This window comes from Pseudophryne corroboree, unplaced genomic scaffold, assembly GCF_028390025.1.
Source record: "Pseudophryne corroboree isolate aPseCor3 unplaced genomic scaffold, aPseCor3.hap2 scaffold_423, whole genome shotgun sequence".
Lineage (NCBI taxonomy): Eukaryota > Metazoa > Chordata > Amphibia > Anura > Myobatrachidae > Pseudophryne > Pseudophryne corroboree.
The window spans coordinates 517,867-535,336 of record NW_026970056.1 but is presented as its reverse complement, the minus strand read 5'-3'; the positions used below and the strand labels follow the sequence as shown (position 1 = coordinate 535,336).

General features: G+C 45.9%; 14 non-coding genes and 1 pseudogene across 14 annotated transcripts; 5 read left to right on the top strand and 10 right to left on the bottom strand.

The window, feature by feature from the left end:
- Positions 1 to 645: 645 nt before the first annotated feature.
- LOC135025727 (U1 spliceosomal RNA) lies at positions 646 to 808 on the bottom strand. The gene has a single exon (XR_010222449.1). It is a non-coding gene; the product is annotated as a U1 spliceosomal RNA (small nuclear RNA).
- A 144-nt stretch (positions 809 to 952) lies between these two features.
- On the top strand, positions 953 to 1,068 carry LOC135025725 (U5 spliceosomal RNA). Its single transcript, XR_010222447.1, has one exon. It is a non-coding gene; the product is annotated as a U5 spliceosomal RNA (small nuclear RNA).
- A 270-nt stretch (positions 1,069 to 1,338) lies between these two features.
- LOC135025733 (U5 spliceosomal RNA) lies at positions 1,339 to 1,454 on the top strand. Its single transcript, XR_010222455.1, has one exon. It is a non-coding gene; the product is annotated as a U5 spliceosomal RNA (small nuclear RNA).
- Positions 1,455 to 1,740: 286 nt separating this feature from the next.
- LOC135025709 (U5 spliceosomal RNA) lies at positions 1,741 to 1,856 on the top strand. The gene has a single exon (XR_010222431.1). It is a non-coding gene; the product is annotated as a U5 spliceosomal RNA (small nuclear RNA).
- Positions 1,857 to 2,131: 275 nt separating this feature from the next.
- On the top strand, positions 2,132 to 2,247 carry LOC135025734 (U5 spliceosomal RNA). Its single transcript, XR_010222456.1, has one exon. It is a non-coding gene; the product is annotated as a U5 spliceosomal RNA (small nuclear RNA).
- A 6,627-nt stretch (positions 2,248 to 8,874) lies between these two features.
- Positions 8,875 to 9,038, bottom strand: LOC135025633 (U1 spliceosomal RNA). The gene has a single exon (XR_010222366.1). It is a non-coding gene; the product is annotated as a U1 spliceosomal RNA (small nuclear RNA).
- Positions 9,039 to 9,709: 671 nt separating this feature from the next.
- On the bottom strand, positions 9,710 to 9,872 carry LOC135025685 (U1 spliceosomal RNA). Its single transcript, XR_010222411.1, has one exon. It is a non-coding gene; the product is annotated as a U1 spliceosomal RNA (small nuclear RNA).
- A 152-nt stretch (positions 9,873 to 10,024) lies between these two features.
- Positions 10,025 to 10,188, bottom strand: LOC135025556 (U1 spliceosomal RNA). Its single transcript, XR_010222292.1, has one exon. It is a non-coding gene; the product is annotated as a U1 spliceosomal RNA (small nuclear RNA).
- Positions 10,189 to 10,856: 668 nt separating this feature from the next.
- LOC135025651 (U1 spliceosomal RNA) lies at positions 10,857 to 11,020 on the bottom strand. Its single transcript, XR_010222384.1, has one exon. It is a non-coding gene; the product is annotated as a U1 spliceosomal RNA (small nuclear RNA).
- A 152-nt stretch (positions 11,021 to 11,172) lies between these two features.
- LOC135025763 (U1 spliceosomal RNA) lies at positions 11,173 to 11,336 on the bottom strand. Its single transcript, XR_010222485.1, has one exon. It is a non-coding gene; the product is annotated as a U1 spliceosomal RNA (small nuclear RNA).
- Positions 11,337 to 12,006: 670 nt separating this feature from the next.
- LOC135025677 (U1 spliceosomal RNA) lies at positions 12,007 to 12,169 on the bottom strand. The gene has a single exon (XR_010222405.1). It is a non-coding gene; the product is annotated as a U1 spliceosomal RNA (small nuclear RNA).
- Positions 12,170 to 12,321: 152 nt separating this feature from the next.
- Positions 12,322 to 12,485, bottom strand: LOC135025761 (U1 spliceosomal RNA). Its single transcript, XR_010222483.1, has one exon. It is a non-coding gene; the product is annotated as a U1 spliceosomal RNA (small nuclear RNA).
- Positions 12,486 to 13,187: 702 nt separating this feature from the next.
- Positions 13,188 to 13,322, bottom strand: LOC135025675 (U1 spliceosomal RNA; annotated as a pseudogene).
- A 152-nt stretch (positions 13,323 to 13,474) lies between these two features.
- On the bottom strand, positions 13,475 to 13,638 carry LOC135025566 (U1 spliceosomal RNA). The gene has a single exon (XR_010222301.1). It is a non-coding gene; the product is annotated as a U1 spliceosomal RNA (small nuclear RNA).
- Positions 13,639 to 15,999: 2,361 nt separating this feature from the next.
- On the top strand, positions 16,000 to 16,155 carry LOC135025693 (U1 spliceosomal RNA). The gene has a single exon (XR_010222415.1). It is a non-coding gene; the product is annotated as a U1 spliceosomal RNA (small nuclear RNA).
- Positions 16,156 to 17,470: the final 1,315 nt, after the last annotated feature.

The window sequence follows — 17,470 nt, the reverse complement described above, 5'->3', positions numbered from 1 at the left end:
TCAGTATCACTGCTCATTGTCTTGTGCTGCATTGTGGTGCTCAGCATACTACAGTACATTACTAATAGTCCAGTGCTGCATCTTGCTGCTCAGTGTCAGTTCTAGTATCCTCATCAGTGCTCACTATCACTGTTCATTGCATTTTGGTTTTCTGTATACTACAGTAACATAGTAATATAGTAACATATAGTAACATAGTTTTTGAGGTTGAATAGAGGCAAATTGCCCATCGTGTTCAACCTGTTTTAAGTTGTGATGATTCTACATACTTGCTGAATAATGTTTTATGACTAGTTAGCTACTATAACTCATGTTACCCCCGGATTAACCATGTTGATATTTTAAGTATTATAACCTTAGATAGCTTTTTCATTCAGAAATGTATCCATTCCTTTTTTAAATCCAATTACAGAGTCCGCCATTACCACCTTCCCTGGCAGGGAATTCCACATCCTGATTGCCCTAACAGTGAAGATCATAGTATCTCACCTGGCAGGTAAGTAGGAGTTGGGCTAGAGCTGTGGAGGATTGCTGCTCGGGCACCCCCTGTCAAGTGAAGGAGATCCAACTGAGGCAGCACAAGGGAACTCTCGAAAGAAGAACAAGGCTAGAGGAAGATCTGAGACAAAGAAATCTGACTTTTACCAGAGGAAAGCACAAACACAGTCCCCCACTACCACAAATAATGCAGTCGAGTTTCCCACGTTGGGGAAATCACAGGGGTCAGCATACCCAGAATGCAATGAATGAACCTCACCCTGGGAGAACAATCTTCATGACCATGGTATCTCCTATGCAAAATAAGTATGATTTGGGATAGGGCTGGGGAGGGCCGCTGCTCAGGCACATCTCTGTCAAGTAAAGGAGATTCAACTGAGGCAGCACAAGGGAACTCTCATCTGGGGACAACAACTGCAGGGAGAACACATATTTTCAGATGAAAATCTTGGTCATGCTCTGGTTTCTCTTCAGAACGAACAAATCTTTCGCCTTTTACTAAAGATTTCCGTGGAGAGGAGCAAAACTGAGTTTTACCTCAATTTTTGCATGCCCCATCTTTTTGGATTTTCTTTTATCGGTTTAAAGATAGAATGAGTGTGCTTTAATGAAAGCTCATTTGCATAGAAATTACAGTAAATGTTTGTTTCTTTTCAAACAGAACTTTCTTGACCATGCTACTTGCTTGAAAGATCTGGGAGCACATGGAATACAGTACAAACCATGCTTATAGCAAGGAGAAGCCAGGTGAGAAATCTGCTTTCTTTCAAATTGGGCGCTCACTTTGATCTGAATGAGGACTGCTGGCATGGCACTCAGGCGACAGGTGGAATCTTGGTCATGCTCTGGTTTCTCTTCAGAATGAACAAATCTTTCGCCATTTATTAAAGATTTCCGTGGAGAGGAGCAAAACTGAGTTTTATCTCAATTTTTGCATGCCCCATATTATTGGGGTTTCTTTTATCAGTTTAAGGACAGAATGAGTGTGCTTTCTTGTTGGCTTTAATGTAAGTTTATTTGTATAACAATGACAGTAAATGTCTGTTTCTTTTCAAACAGAACTTTCTTGACCATGCTACTTGCTTGAAAGATCTGGGAGCACATGGAAAAGAGTACAAACCATGCTTATAGCAAGGGGAAGCCTGGTGAGAAATCTGCTTTCTTTCTTTCAAATTGGGTGCTCACTTTGAGCTGAATGAGGACTGCTGGCATGGCACTCAGGCGACAGGTGGAATCTTGGTCATGCTCTGGTTTCTCTTCAGAACGAACAAATCTTTCGCCTTTTACTAAAGATTTCCGTGGAGAGGAGCAAAACTGAGTTTTATCTCAAATTTTGCATTCCCCATCTTATTGGGGTTTTATTTTATCTGTTTAAAGATAGAACGAGTGTGCTTTAATGTAAGCTCATTTGCATAGAAATGACAGTAAATGTTTGTTTCTTTTCAAACAGAACTTTCTTGACTATACTAATTGCTTGAAAGATCTGGGAACACATGGAAAAGAGTACAAACCATGTTTATAGCTAGGGGAAGCCTGGTGAGAAATCTGCTATCTTTCTTTCAAATTGGGTGCTCACTTTGAGCTCAATGAGAACTGCTGGCATGGCACTCAGGCGACAGGTGGAATCTTGGTCATGCTCTGGTTTCTCTTCAGAACTAACAAATATTTCGCCTTTTATTAAAGATTTCCGTGGAGAGGAGCAAAACTGAGTTTTATCTCAATTTTTGCATGCCCCATATTTTTGGGGTTTCTTTTATCAGTTTAAAGACAGAACGAGTGTGCTTTCTTGTTAGCTTTAATGTAAGTTGCCATAGATGCAGTGAAACACACGTGTAGGGCACGGCGTGTCCGCGTGTATTTGACTCATGTGAAATGTTATAAAACAAAAATATATGATTATGATGTTAGCTGTTAGTCTCCACTAATAGGGAATAGAAGCTGAGCTATAAGAAAGGAATACACTAGATATGATGTCACTTAGCAGATACAATGTCTAAAGTGCATACAGATAGCTACTAATAACTCTTGATAAGAAAGTATATCAGTGTGGGTATATTTATATGATGGGATATTGGGACTAGTGAATATATATCACTCCTGCTGTCCAGATTGGCAATAACCAGACAATTATGATAAGAGTAGAGATGTCACATGGGCTGCTATAGATATTAATTTAATGCTGTATGTGTCATTTGTTACAAATGGATACATTTTCTATGAGTCAGCCTAGCAGCTGCATGTTCTAACAGAACACTATCCTCACACAGAATCTGCTAACCTTGAGATAACTAAATGACAGTGTGTAACAGTCTCTTTACTATAAGACTGTTACAAAGTAATATATATATTTGAAGTCAGTCTAGCAGCTGTGTGTTCCAGCAGTTTATAAGACAAAGAAAATCTCCTATTGTGGAATCTAGACACATGGGACTGCTGGCCTGTGTCATACTATTTCTATGTAATACCAGTAACATGTATATAACTGTTACATAATTGTTACAAATGGATAAATCTTTGAGTCAGCCTAGCAGCTGCATGTCCTAACAGGACACCATAAATCCTTTACAGTGTAACAAATTGATTGGTAACACTTAAAGGCTGGAGAGCAGTTATATGCCTTACTAGCATACTCAATATACCACATTATTACACCAGTTACCACGATTATTGACAGCGCATTTGATATATTATATTACCCTCACACTGAGTCTGTTTACCTTTAGATAACTAAGTGACCGAATATGTAACAGTTTCTCTATCATAAGACTGTTACAAAGTGAGATAGATATATTTGGAAGTCAGTCAAACAGCTGTGTGTTTCAGCGGTTTATAAGAAAATTCCTCATTGTGGAATCTGGACCACTAAGGGTTATTATATATATAGCACATGGAATTGCCACATCTCCCTATATGATAATTTCATTACACTGTAACATAATAAGAATTAACTCTTTAACAGTGTAAATAGAGAGTAATGAATCTCTGACACATGGAATATATTATTTCTTAGATGAATTGGATAAACCATTATGACAGACACTTTGCTTCCTAATAAGAATTGAGGTGGCTATACCTCTAAGGAAAGCATTATTGCCTACGCCTAGATCAGATTAAATAAGATCTGGCTGAATATATGAAGGAAGGTTGCTATTTATATGAGAATTGGAATTGCTATATTCCTTAAGGCAACCCCACCGATTGATATATGTTGTCAATTAAGTATATCTGAACGGCTATATCTGGACCAGATTTAATAAGATCTGGCTGATTATATGAAGGAGGGCTGCTATTTATATTGGAATTGCCATATTCCTTAAGGCAACCGCACCTGTTGGTATATCTCGCCAATTAACTATATCTAAACAGCTAAATTAAAGCTATTCATCATTTTTTTAGTTTGGATATTAATAAATATGATCTTTCCATGATGCATAGAGATTTCCCTATCAAGTGATTCCTTATCCGATATAGAAAGCTATCCCCCTGTGGTATTGAATTTAGGAATATAGTCTTAGGGGACACAGAGAAATAAGTGATCCCCATCTACCTAAGCACCCCACAAATTGGAGGTTAGCTTACCGGTTATACTCAATCACCCCCACAAATTCGCCAATGGGGATGGCTTCCCGGGAGGTAACCCCTATTGAGTGAAGGGAGTATATAGGATACGACCCAGTGGTACCTGACGACATAGATACTAACAGCTATTTAATAACATTACGCTAGAAAGTGATTATTAGCAACATATATATCTATATAAACAACCCCGCCAGGGTTGTGCCTTCAAAAATAATCACACACGGACACGCTTTTTAAACCTTTTTTTCACATCTCTTTATTCTTCTTATGCACATGTATGTTAGTTCTGTGATTTTAACCTTTATGTTTCACTGCAGTTTGGGATAATAATATTAATATTTATCCAATTTTAATACATACTTAATAAAGGTTATATTTTATGATTCATTCATTCTGTCCAGTGCGTCAACAGTGCAGATTTCTTCTTGTTTTTTCTCCCAAATTCTATAACAATGACAGTAAATGTTGTTTCTTTTCAAACAGAACTTTCTTGACCATGCTACTTGCTTGAAAGATCTGGGAGCACATGGAAAACAGTACAAACCATGCAGTATCACAAGAGCCTTTATTTGATCTTTCATGAAGATAGAGCAGAATTGAGGACACGTCAACAATTTCTGCCGAAGGTGGTTCATCTTTCCACATGGTGCCTTTGGCCACTGACACCTTCGTTGAGTCAAAGTCTCTGGCTGTGGTCAGAACTTTGAAAATTTATGTCACCAGAACGGTTCAGATTAGGAAAACAGAGGCTCTGTTTGTCCTGTATGCTCCCAACAGGATTGGGTGTCCTGCTTCCATGTAGACCATTATGCGCTGGATCTGTGGTAAGATTCAGCATGCTCATTCCATGGCAGGATTGCCGTTACTGAATTAGGTGAAGACCCATTCTACTAGAAAGGTGGGTTCATCCTGGGCAGCTGGTCGGGGAGTCTCGGCATTGCAACTTTGCCGAGCAGCTATTTAGTAAACACTTTTGCTAAGTTTTACAAGTTTGATACCTTGGCTGATGATAACCTCAAGTTGGGTCATTCGGTGCTGCAGAGTCGTACGCACTCTCCCACCCGTTCAAGAGCTTTGGTATAACCCCATGGTTCTTAATGTGACCCCAGCATCCTCTAGGTCGTATGAGAAAATAGGATTTTAATACCTACCGGTAAATCCTTTTCTCTTAGTCCGTAGAGGATGCTGGGCACCCGTCCCAGTCCATACTGTGTCTGCAGTTATTACTTGTGGTTATACACATGTTATGTTATGGTTCTGGTCAGCTTTTTGCTGCAATTGTTCATGCCGTTGGCTTGTGTTCTGTTGAATGCCACGTTCTGCGGCATGCTTAAGGTGTGAGCTGGTAAGATGCTCACCTTAGTTTAACAATAAATCCTTTCCTCGAAATGTCCGTCTCCCTGGGCACAGTTCCTATAACTGGAGTCTGGAGGAGGGGCATAGAGGGAGGAGCCAGTTCACACCCTTTGAAAGTCTTAAAGTGCCCATGTCTCTTGCGGATCCCGTCTATACCCCATGGTTCTTAATGTGACCCCAGCATCCTCTACGGACTAAGAGAAAAGGATGCCCTTGCGCACTATCCTGACTTCTCCTCCCGTCTGCTTACTTTGTGCCTTCCAACGCACAATGCGAACTACAGGTGGTGCTGCAGGGCCCACACCCTTTTACTTGCCTTACAGAACAGCTCTGGAGCTGTTACAGTGCCCAGCTGCTGCAAGAAATCAGCTTGAATGCTTCAGGGGATGGGGCATGGCCAACATGAGCCCCACACCAAAGTAGGGTGGGGGTGTTTAATGCGAACTAGGGGTCATCCAAGCACCGCAAAAGGCCGCCATGCCCTGCATGCCCCTTTTCTCTTTTCATATGCAGATGAGGGTTCCAGCCAACTTTGGCCCACATCTTGGATGACATCACCGTATGCAAATCCGTCTTCTGCAGACCTTCCCCCAGGAATGCTTGTACTAGTTGTTGCATATGGTTTGATATTTGATGGTGCTTCAATATTAGGCAGCCTTCCACCCTCCCATGTTCATCTGAACAGATGTGGTCTCCCTGCAGTTGTTGTCCCCAGACGAGAGTTCCCTTGTGCGTCCTCAGTTGAATCTCCTTAACTTGACGGGGGAGGGGCTGCCCGAGCAGCCACCCTCCCCAGCCCTATCCCAACTCATACTTATTTTGCATATGAGATCTCTTGATCATGAAGATTGTTCTCACAGGGTGAGGTTCATCCATTATATTTTAAAATAGGAAGGTACAAATTACATATTTGAATTGCATCTATGTGCTGGATTCAAATGTCCCCCCCCCCCCTTCCTTTCTCAATTGTGCCCGTCAGCAGCTATTCTAAGGTTGCTGCCAATGGGTGTGACACATTAATTTCTTCTGTTGGGTACACTGGACTCCACAAGGATTCACATTGGGGTGTAGAGTAGGATCTTGATCTGAGGCACCAACCGGCTCAAAGCTTTTGACTGTTCCCAAGATGCTCAGCGCATCCTCCTCTATAACCCCGCTTCCATGAACAGGGAGCTCAGTTTGTAGTTGGTGCCTTCAGTAGCAGGCCACTTAACAGGGGCCTGCCTCAGGCAGCCTATTCTTAGCTATTAATTTTGACAAGAAAAGAAGAACTTGTTTTATGAGAATCTACAAGGGCTGCAGCAGGCTAGGTCTAATAGACATCTTTACTGCAGCTTCATCACTCCCAGCGGCGCTGTATACTCCCGTGCCCTGGTTGCTGGGTCACTGCAGCGGAGGCTCCAGTTTCTTCCTAAGGTCAGTCACACACACACCGCCCTTCCGGATCATGAGGCCGCTGATGAAGGGGAGCGTGGCCGTAGGGGGTGGACCGTGTGCGCACTGGCGTGGACACTGATTACTGGGCAGCCGCTCCACTAGCCACCAGGTACAGTTAAGGAGCACAGGTCTGGGAGTTTTACTCCTATATTAACCCAATTTTGTACTGCCCGCAGCGCATTGTGATAGGTAATAGGGCCTGATTCAGGTTGGAATGCAATCACAATAAGCGATCCAACTGCAAAAATTGCTAACAGCATACGCATGTGCCTGCATTTTCTGCGGCACCCCGCAGAGAATGCGATCGCCTCTGCCTGTCAATCGGGGCGGGGGGGGGAGAGGGGGGTCAGCAACACTCCATTTCCAAGTCAGGGATGGAGCGGTGCGGGGGCAAGGCTTCAAAATGGGGTCTGCAACGGAGGAGACACAGGGGGCGTGGTCACAGCGGCTGTATGACATCACATTCAGCCGCTGTGATCACAAAAATGGTGGCGGCTTCCTGCGCGCACATACAGTTTGCACCAGCAGGAGGCTACACCATTTTTTATGATCACGCTGAACTGCAGTGCGACTGCAATTACAGCATGGTCAAGAATGGAGGCGTCATGCTGGGTGGCCATGCCCTGTCACTGTGCAGGAGCCAGCACCGCACACACACTAGTCCCCGGGTGCAGCCCCCAACCCCCGGGACACCCGGAGCAACAAAATGTAGATTCAGGCCACCAGGCCACGCCCCTACCTATGAAACCATGCCTCCTTTTTACCATTGCGCTGCTTATCTGCGCGCACTGCATTACAATCTCCTTCGCCACCTCTCTGGGTGTCACCAGTGATAGTGACACCTCTGCCATGCTTGTAGCAGCTGGTCCTAAGATCTACGCCTCAAGCCCTGAGTGTTTGCCCTTGTGACTTGTTGATCATCATAGCGAAGCAGATGCTTACAGAAAACTGCAGGGGCTTAGATTGAAAATAAAAAAATTGATGGGTATAAGGTAGAGAGGAGCGGGTTCGGTTCTCCGAGAACCGAATTCCCGACGAACTCCATGTGGTTTACACTGGTCCGAGGCAGGCTCGGTTGTTCCCGCCTGACTCGGAAAACCTGAACAAGGGAAAATGTCATCATCCCGCTGTCGGATTCTCTCGAGATTCGGATTCCATATAAAGAGCTGCGCGTTGCCGCCATTTTTACTCGTGCATTGAAGAGAGAGCGGAGAGGACGTGGCTATGTTCTCTCAGTGGAAATCTCAATATCAGTGCTCAGTATCAGTGGTTACTTATTGCTGCTCAGTAATACTAGTAGTGTGTCTCTCCTGCTCAGTGTCAGTTCTCAGTAGTATCCTCATCAGTGCTCAGTATCACTGCTCATTGTCTTGTGCTGCATTGTGGTGCTCAGCATACTACAGTACATTACTAATAGTCCAGTGCTGCATCTTGCTGCTCAGTGTCAGTTCTAGTATCCTCATCAGTGCTCACTATCACTGCTCATTACATTGTGGTGTTCTGTATACTACAGTAACATAGTAATATAGTAACATATAGTAACATAGTTTTTGAGGTTGAATAGAGGCAAATTGCCCATCGTGTTCAACCTGTTTTAAGTTGTGATGATTCTACATACTTGCTGAATAATGTTTTATGACTAGTTAGCTACTATAACTCATGTTACCCCCGGATTAACCATGTTGATATTTTAAGTATTATAACCTTGGATAGCTTTTTCATTCAGAAATGTATCCATTCCTTTTTTAAATCCAATTACAGAGTCCGCCATTACCACCTTCCCTGGCAGGGAATTCCACATCCTGATTGCCCTAACAGTGAACATCATAGTATCTCACCTGGCAGGTAAGTAGGAGTTGGGCTAGAGCTGTGGAGGATTGCTGCTCGGGCACCCCCTGTCAAGTGAAGGAGATCCAACTGAGGCAGCACAAGGGAACTCTCGAAAGAAGAACAAGGCTAGAAGAAGATCTGAGACAAAGAAATCTGACTTTTACCAGAGCTGACCAGAGGAAAGCACAAACGCAGTCCCCCACTACCACAAATAATGCAGTCGAGTTTCCCACATTTGGGGAAATCACAGGGGTCAGCATACCCAGAGTGCAATGAATGAACCTCACCCTGGGAGAACAATCTTCATGACCATGGTATCTCCTATGCAAAATAAGTATGATTTGGGATAGGGCTGGGGAGGGCCGCTGCTCAGGCACATCTCTGTCAAGTAAAGGAGATTCAACTGAGGCAACACAAGGGAACTCTCATCTGGGGACAACAACTGCAGGGAGAACACATATTTTCAGATGAACATGGGAGGGCAGAAGGCTGCCTAACACTGAAGCACCCCCAAACAACAAACCAAATGCAACTACTAGTGCAAGCATTCCTGGGGGAAGGCCTGCAGCAGATGGATTTGCATATGGTGATGTCATCCAAGCAGTGGGTCAAAGTTGGCTTCAACCCTCGTCTGCATATGAAAATAAAAAAGGGATGTGCAAGGCATGGCGGCCTTTTGCGGCGCTTGGATGACCCCTAGTTTGCATTAAACACCTCCACCTTCCTTCGGTGTGGGGCTCATGTTGGCTATGCCCCAGCCCCTGAAGCATTCAAGCTGATTTCTTGCAGCAGCTGGGCACTGTAACAGCTCCAGAGCTGCTCTGTAAAGCAAGTAAAAGGGTGTGGGCCCTGCAGCACTACCTGTAGTTTGCATTGTGCGTTGGAAGGCACAAAGTAAGCAGACGGGAGAAGTCAGGATAGTGCACAAGGGCATAGAAGGGAGCGGCTCAAGAAAAGAGAAGTGGAAACAGACAGCAAACTAGGCTGGAGAGAGACCTGAGACAAAGAGATCTGAATTATACGAGAGCCGACCAGAGGAAACACAAATTATGTAATCAAGTGTCCCACATTTGGGGAAATCGTAGGAGCAGCACACCCAGAGTGCATTGGGTGAGCCTTGCCCTGGGAGAAGCACCTTCCTGATCATAGTATCTCACCTGGCAGGTAAGTAGGAGTTGGGCTAGAGCTGGGGAGGGTCGCTGTTCGGGCACCCCCCTGTCAAGTGAAGGAGATCCAACTGAGGCAGCACAAGGAAACTCTCGAAAAAAGAACAAGGCTAGAGGAAGATCTGAGACAAAGAAATCTGACTTTTACCAGAGCTGACCAGAGGAAAGCACAAACACAGTCCCCCACTACCACAAATAATGCAGTCGAGTTTCCCACATTTGGGGAAATGACAGGGGTCAGCATACCCAGAATGCAATGAATGAACCTCACCCTGGGAGAACAATCTTCATGACAATGGTATCTCCTATGCAAAATAAGTATGATTTGGGATAGGGCTGGGGAGGGCCGCTGCTCAGGCACATCCCTGTCAAGTAAAGGAGATTCAACTGAGGCAGCACAAGGGAACTCTCATCTGGGGACAACAACTGCAGGGAGAACACATATTTTCAGATGAACATGGGAGAGCAGAAGGCTGCCTAATACTGAAGCACCCCCAAACAACAAACCAAATGCAACAACTAGTACAAGCATTCCTGGGAAAAGGTCTGCAGAAGACGGATTTGCATACGGTGATGTCATCCAAGCAGTGGGCCAAAGTTGGCTGGAACCCTCATCTGCATATGAAAAGAGAAAAGGGGTATGCAGGGCATGGCGGCCTTTTGCGGCGCTTGGATGACCCTTAGTTCGCATTAAACACCTCCACCCTCCGTCGGTGTGGGGCTCATGTTGGCTATGCCCCAGCCCCTGAAGCATTCAAGCTGATTTCTTGCAGCAGCTGGGCACTGTAACAGCTCCAGAGCTGCTCTGTAAGGCAAGTAAAAGGGTGTTGGCCCTGCAGCACTACCTGTAGTTTGCATTGTGCGTTGGAAGGCACAAAGTAAGCAGACAGGAGAAGTCAGGAGAGTGCACAAGGGCAAGGGCAGGGGCTCAAGAAAAGAGAAGTGGAAACAGACAGCAAACTAGGCTGGAGAGAGACCTGAGACAAAGAGATCTGAATTATACGAGTAGCCGACCAGAGGAAACACAAATTATGTAGTCAAGTGTCCCACATTTGGGGAAATCGTAGGAGCAGCACACCCAGAGTGCAATGGGTGAGCCTTGCCCTGGGAGAAGCACCTTCCTGATCATAGTATCTCACCTGGCAGGTAAGTAGGAGTTGGGCTAGAGCTGGGGAGGGTCGCTGCTCGGGCACCCCCCTGTCAAGTGAAGGAAATCCAACTGAGGCAGCACAAGGAAACTCTCAAAAAAAGAACAAGGCTAGAGGAAGATCTGAGACAAAGAAATCTGACTTTTACCAGAGCTGACCAGAGGAAAGCACAAACACAGTCCCCCACTACCACAAATAATGCAGTCGAGTTTCCCACATTTGGGGAAATCACAGGGGTCAGCATACCCAGAATGCAATGAATGAACCTCACCCTGGAAGAACAATCTTCATGACCATGGTATCTCCTATGCAAAATAAGTATGATTTGGGATAGGGCTGGGGATGGCCGCTGCTCAGGCACATCTCTGTCAAGTAAAGGAGATTCAACTGAGGCAGCACAAGAGAACTCTCATCTGGGGACAACAACTGCAGGGAGAACACATATTTTCAGATGAACATGGGAGAGCAGAAGGCTGCCTAATACTGAAGCACCCCAAACAACAAACCAAATGCAACAACTAGTACAAGCATTCCTGGGGGAAGGTCTGCAGAAGACGTATTTGCATACGGTGATGTCATCCAAGCAGTGGGCCAAAGTTGGCTGGAACCCTCATCTGCATATGAAAAGAGAAAAGGGGTATGCAGGGCATGGCGGCCTTTTGCGGCGCTTGGATGACCCTTAGTTCGCATTAAACACCTCCACCCTCCGTCGGTGTGGGGCTCATGTTGGCTATGCCCCAGCCCCTGAAGCATTCAAGCTGATTTCTTGCAGCAGCTGGGCACTGTAACAGCTCCAGAGCTGCTCTGAAAGGCAAGTAAAAGGGTGTGGGCCCTGCAGCACTACCTGTAGTTTGCATTGTGCGTTGGAAGGCACAAAGTAAGCAGACAGGAGAAGTCAGGAGAGTGCACAAGGGCATAGAAGGCAGCGGCTCAAGAAAAGAGAAGTGGAAACAGACAGCAAACTAGGCTGGAGAGAGACCTGAGACAAAGAGATCTGAATTATACGAGAGCCGACCAGGGGAAACGCAAATTATGCAGTCAAGTTTCCCACATTTGGGGAAATCGCAGGAGCAGCACACCCAGAGTGCAATGGGTGAGCCTTGCCCTGGGAGAAGCACCTTCATGATCATAGTATCTCACCTGGCAGTTATGTAGGAGTTGGGCTAGAGCTGGGGAGGGTCGCTGCTCGGGTACCCCCCTGTCAAGTGAAGGAGATCAAACTGAGGCAGCACAATGGAACTCTCGAAAGAAGAACAAGGCTAGAGGAAGATCTGAGACAAAGAAATCTGACTTTTACCAGAGCTGACCAGAGGAAAACACAAACACAGTCCCCCACTACCACAAATAATGCAGTTGAGTTTCCCACATTTGGGGAAATCACAGGGGTCAGCATACCCAGAATGCAATGAATGAACCTCACCCTGGGAGAACAATCTTTATGACCATGGTATCTCCTATGCAAAATAAGTATGATTTGGGATAGGGCTGGGGAGGGCCGCTGCTCAGGCACATCTCTGTCAAGTAAAGGAGATTCAACTGAGGCAGCACAAGGGAACTCTCATCTGGGGACAACAACTGCCGGGAGAACACATATTTTCAGATGAACATGGGAGGGCAGAAGGCTGCCTAATACTGAAGCACCCCCAAACAACAAACCAAATGCAACAACTAGTACAAGCATTCCTGGGGGAAGGTCTGCAGAAGACGGATTTGCATACAGTGATGTCATCCAAGCAGTGGGCCAAAGTTGGCTGGAACCCTCATCTGCATATGAAAAGAGAAAAGGGGTATGCAGGGCATGGCGGCCTTTTGCGGCGCTTGGATGACCCTTAGTTCGCATTAAACACCCCCACCCTACTTCGGTGTGGGGCTCATGTTGGCCATGCCCCAGCCCCTGAAGCATTCAAGCTGATTTCTTGCAGCAGCTTGGCACTGTAACAGCTCCAGAGCTGCTCTGTAAGGCAAGTAAAAGGGTGTGGGCCCTGCAGCACTACCTGTAGTTTGCATTGTGCATCGGAAGGCACAAAGTAAGCAGACAGGAGGAGAAGTCAGGATAGTGCACAAGGGTATAGAAGGGAGGGGCTCAAGAAAAAAGAAGTGGAAACAGGCAGCAAACTAGGCTGGAGAGAGACCTGAGACAAAGAGATCTGAATTATATGAGAGCCGACTAGGGGAAACACAAATTATGCAATCAAGTTTCCCATATTTGGGGAAATCGCAGGGGCAGCACACCCAGAGTGCAATGGGTGAGCCTTGCCCTGGGAGAAGCAACTTCATGATCATAGTATCTCACCTGGCAGGTAAGTAGGAGTTGGGCTAGAGCTGGGGAGGGTCGCTGCTCGGGCACCCCCCTGTCAAGTGAAGGAGATCCAACTGAGGCAGCACAAGGGAACTCTTGAAAGAAGAACAAGGCTAGAGGAAGATCTGAGACAAAGAAATCTGACTTTTACCAGAGCTGACCAGAGTAAAGCACAAACACAGTCCCCCACTACCACAAATAATGCAGTTGAGTTTCCCACATTTGGGGAAATCACAGAGGTCAGCATACCCAGAACGCAATGAATGAACCTAACCCTGGGAGAACAATCTTCATGACCATGGTATCTCCTATGCAAAATAAGTATGATTTGGGATAGGGCTGGGGAGGGCCGCTGCTCAGGCACATCTCTGTCAAGTAAAGGAGATTCAACTGAGGCAGCACAAGGGAACTCTCATCTGGGGACAACAACTGCAGGGAGAACACATATTTTCAGATGAACATGGGAGGGCAGAAGGCTGCCTAATACTGAAGCACCCCCAAACAACAAACCAAATGCAACAACTAGTGCAAGCATTCCTGGGGGAAGGCCTGCCGCAGATGGATTTGCATATGGTGCTGTCATCCAAGCAGTGGGTCAAAGTTGGCTTCAACCCTCGTCTGCATATGAAAAGAGAAAAGGGGCATGCAGGGCATGGCGGCCTTTTGCGGCGCTTGGCTGACCCCTAGTTTGCATTAAACACCTCCACCCTCCGTCGGTGTGGGGCTCATGTTGGCTATGCCCCAGCCCCTGAAGCATTCAAGCTGATTTCTTGCTGCAGCTGGGCACTGTAACAGCTCCAGAGCTGCTCTGTAAGGCAAGTAAAAGGGTGTGGGCCCTGCAGCACTACCTGTAGTTTGCATTGTGCGTTGGAAGGCACAAAGTAAGCAGACAGGAGAAGTCTGGAGAGTGCACAAGGGCATAGAAGGCAGCGGCTCAAGAAAAGAGAAGTGGAAACAGACAGCAAACTAGGCTGGAGAGAGACCTGAGACAAAGAGATCTGAATTATACGAGAGCCGACCAGGGGAAACACAAATTATGCAGTCAAGTTTCCCACAGGAGTATATAGGATACGACCCAGTGGTACCTGACGACATAGATACTAACAGCTATTTAATAACATTACGCTAGAAAGTGATTATTAGCAACATATATATCTATATAAACAACCCCGCCAGGGTTGTGCCTTCAAAAATAATCACACACGGACACGCTTTTTAAACCTTTTTTTCACATCTCTTTATTCTTCTTATGCACATGTATGTTAGTTCTGTGATTTTAACCTTTATGTTTCACTGCAGTTTGGGATAATAATATTAATATTTATCCAATTTTAATACATACTTAATAAAGGTTATATTTTATGATTCATTCATTCTGTCCAGTGCGTCAACAGTGCAGATTTCTTCTTGTTTTTTCTCCCAAATTCTATAACAATGACAGTAAATGTTGTTTCTTTTCAAACAGAACTTTCTTGACCATGCTTCTTGCTTGAAAGATCTGGGAGCACATGGAAAACAGTACAAACCATGCAGTATCACAAGAGCCTTTATTTGATATTTCATGAAGATAGAGCAGAATTGAGGACACGTCAACTATTTCTGCCGAAGGTGGTTCATCTTTCCACATGGTGCCTTTGGCCACTGACACCTTCGTTGAGTCAAAGTCTCTGGCTGTGGTCAGAACTTTGAAAATTTATGTCACCAGAACGGTTCAGATTAGGAAAACAGAGGCTCTGTTTGTCCTGTATGCTCCCAACAGGATTGGGTGTCCTGCTTCCATGTAGACAATTATGCGCTGGATCTGTGGTAAGATTCAGCATGCTCATTCCACGGCAGGATTGCCGTTACTGAATTAGGTGAAGACCCATTCTACTAGAAAGGTGGGTTCATCCTGGGCAGCTGGTCGGGGAGTCTCGGCATTGCAACTTTGCCGAGCAGCTATTTAGTAAACACTTTTGCTAAGTTTTACAAGTTTTAGAGTAAAGGAGATTCAACTGAGGCAGCACAAGGGAACTCTCATCTGGGGACAACAACTGCAGTGAGAACACATATTTTCAGATGAACATGGGAGGGCAGAAGGCTGCCTAATACTGAAGCACCCCCAAACAACAAACCAAATGCAACAACTAGTACAAGCATTCCTGGGGGAAGGTCTGCAGAAGACGGATATGCATATAGTGATGTCATCCAAGCAGTGGGCCAAAGTTGGCTGGAACCCTCATCTGCATATGAAAAGAGAAAAGGGGTATGCAGGGCATGGCGGCCTTTTGCGGCGCTTGGATGACCCTTAGTTCGCATTAAACACCCCCACCCTCCTTCGGTGTGGGGCTCATGTTGGCCATGCCCCAGCCCCTGAAGCATTCAAGCTGATTTCTTGCAGCAGCTTGGCACTGTAACAGCTTCAGAGCTGCTCTGTAAGGCAAGTAAAAGGGTGTGGGCCCTGCAGCACTATCTGTAGTTTGCATTGTGCATTGGAAGGCACAAAGTAAGCAGACAGGAGGAGAAGTCAGGATATTCCACAAGGGTATAGAAGGGAGGGGCTCAAGAAAAAAGAAGTGGAAACAGACAGCAAACTAGGCTGGAGAGAGACCTGAGACAAAGAGATCTGAATTATATGAGAGCCGACCAGGGGAAACACAAATTATGCAGTCAAGTTTCCCACATTTGGGGAAATCGCAGGGGCAGCACACCCAGGTGAGATACTATGATCTTGAAGGTGCTTCTCCCAGGGCAAGGCTCACCCATTGCACACTGGGTGTGCTGCTCCTACGATTTCCCCAAATATGGGAAACTTGACTGCATAATTTGTGTTTCCCCTGGTCGGCTCTCGTATAATTCAGATCTCTTTGTCTCAGGTCTCTCTCCAGCCTAGTTTGCTGTCTGTTTCCACTTCTCTTTTCTTGAGCCGCTCCCTTCTATGCCCTTGCGCACTATCCTGACTTCTCCCGTCTGCTTACTTTGTGCCTTCCAACGCACAATGCGAACTACAGGTAGTGCTGCAGGGCCCACACCCTTTTATTTGCCTTACAGAGCAGCTCTGGAGCTGTTACAGTGCCCAGCTGCTGCAAGAAATCAACTTGAATGCTTCAGGGGCTGGGGCATGGCCAACATGAGCCCCACACCGAAGGAGGGTGGAGGTGTTTAATGCGAACTAGGGGTCATCCAAGCGCCGCAAAAGGCCGCCATGCCCTGCATAACCCTTTTCTCTTTTCATATGCAGATGAGGGTTCCAGCCAACTTTGGCCCACTGCTTGGATGACATCACCGTATGCAAATTCGTCTCCTGCAGACCTTCCCCCAGGAATGCTTGTACTAGTTATTGCATATGGTTTGATATTTGATGGTGCTTCAGTATTAGGCAGCCTTCCGCCCTCCCATGTTCATCTGAAAAAATGTGGTCTCCCTGCAGTTGTTGTCCCCAGACGAGAGTTCCCTTGTGCTTCCTCAGTTGAATCTCCTTAACTTGACGGGGGAGGGGCTTGCCCGAGCAGCCACCCTCCCCAGCCCTATCCCAACTCATACTTATTTTGCATATGAGATCTCTATATCATGAAGATTGTTATCACAGGGTGAAGTTCATCCATTATATTTTAAAATAGGAAGGTTCAAATTACATATTTGAATTGCATCTATGTGCTGGATTCAAATGTCCCCCCCCCCCTTCCTTTCTCAATTGTGCCCGTCAGCAGCTATTCTAAGGTTGCTGCCAATGGGTGTGACACATTAATTTCTTCTGTGGGGTACACTGGACTCCACAAGGATTCACATTGGGGTGTAGAGTAGGATCTTGATCTGAGGCACCAACCGGCTCAAAGCTTTTGACTGTTCCCAAGATGCTCAGCGCATTCTCCTCTATAACCCCGCTTCCATGAACAGGGAGCTCAGTTTGTAGTTGGTGCCTTCAGTAGCAGGCCACTTAACAGGGGCCTGCCTCAGGCAGCCTATTCTTAGCTATTAATTTTGACAAGAAAATAAGAACTTTTTTTATGAGAATCTACAAGGGCTGCAGCAGGCTAGGTCTAATAGACATCTTTACTGCAGCTTCATCACTCCCAGCGGCGCTGTATACTCCCGTGCCCTGGTTGCTGGGTCACTGCAGCGGAGGCTCCGGTTTCTTCCTAAGGTCAGTCACACACGCACCGCCCTTCCGGATCACG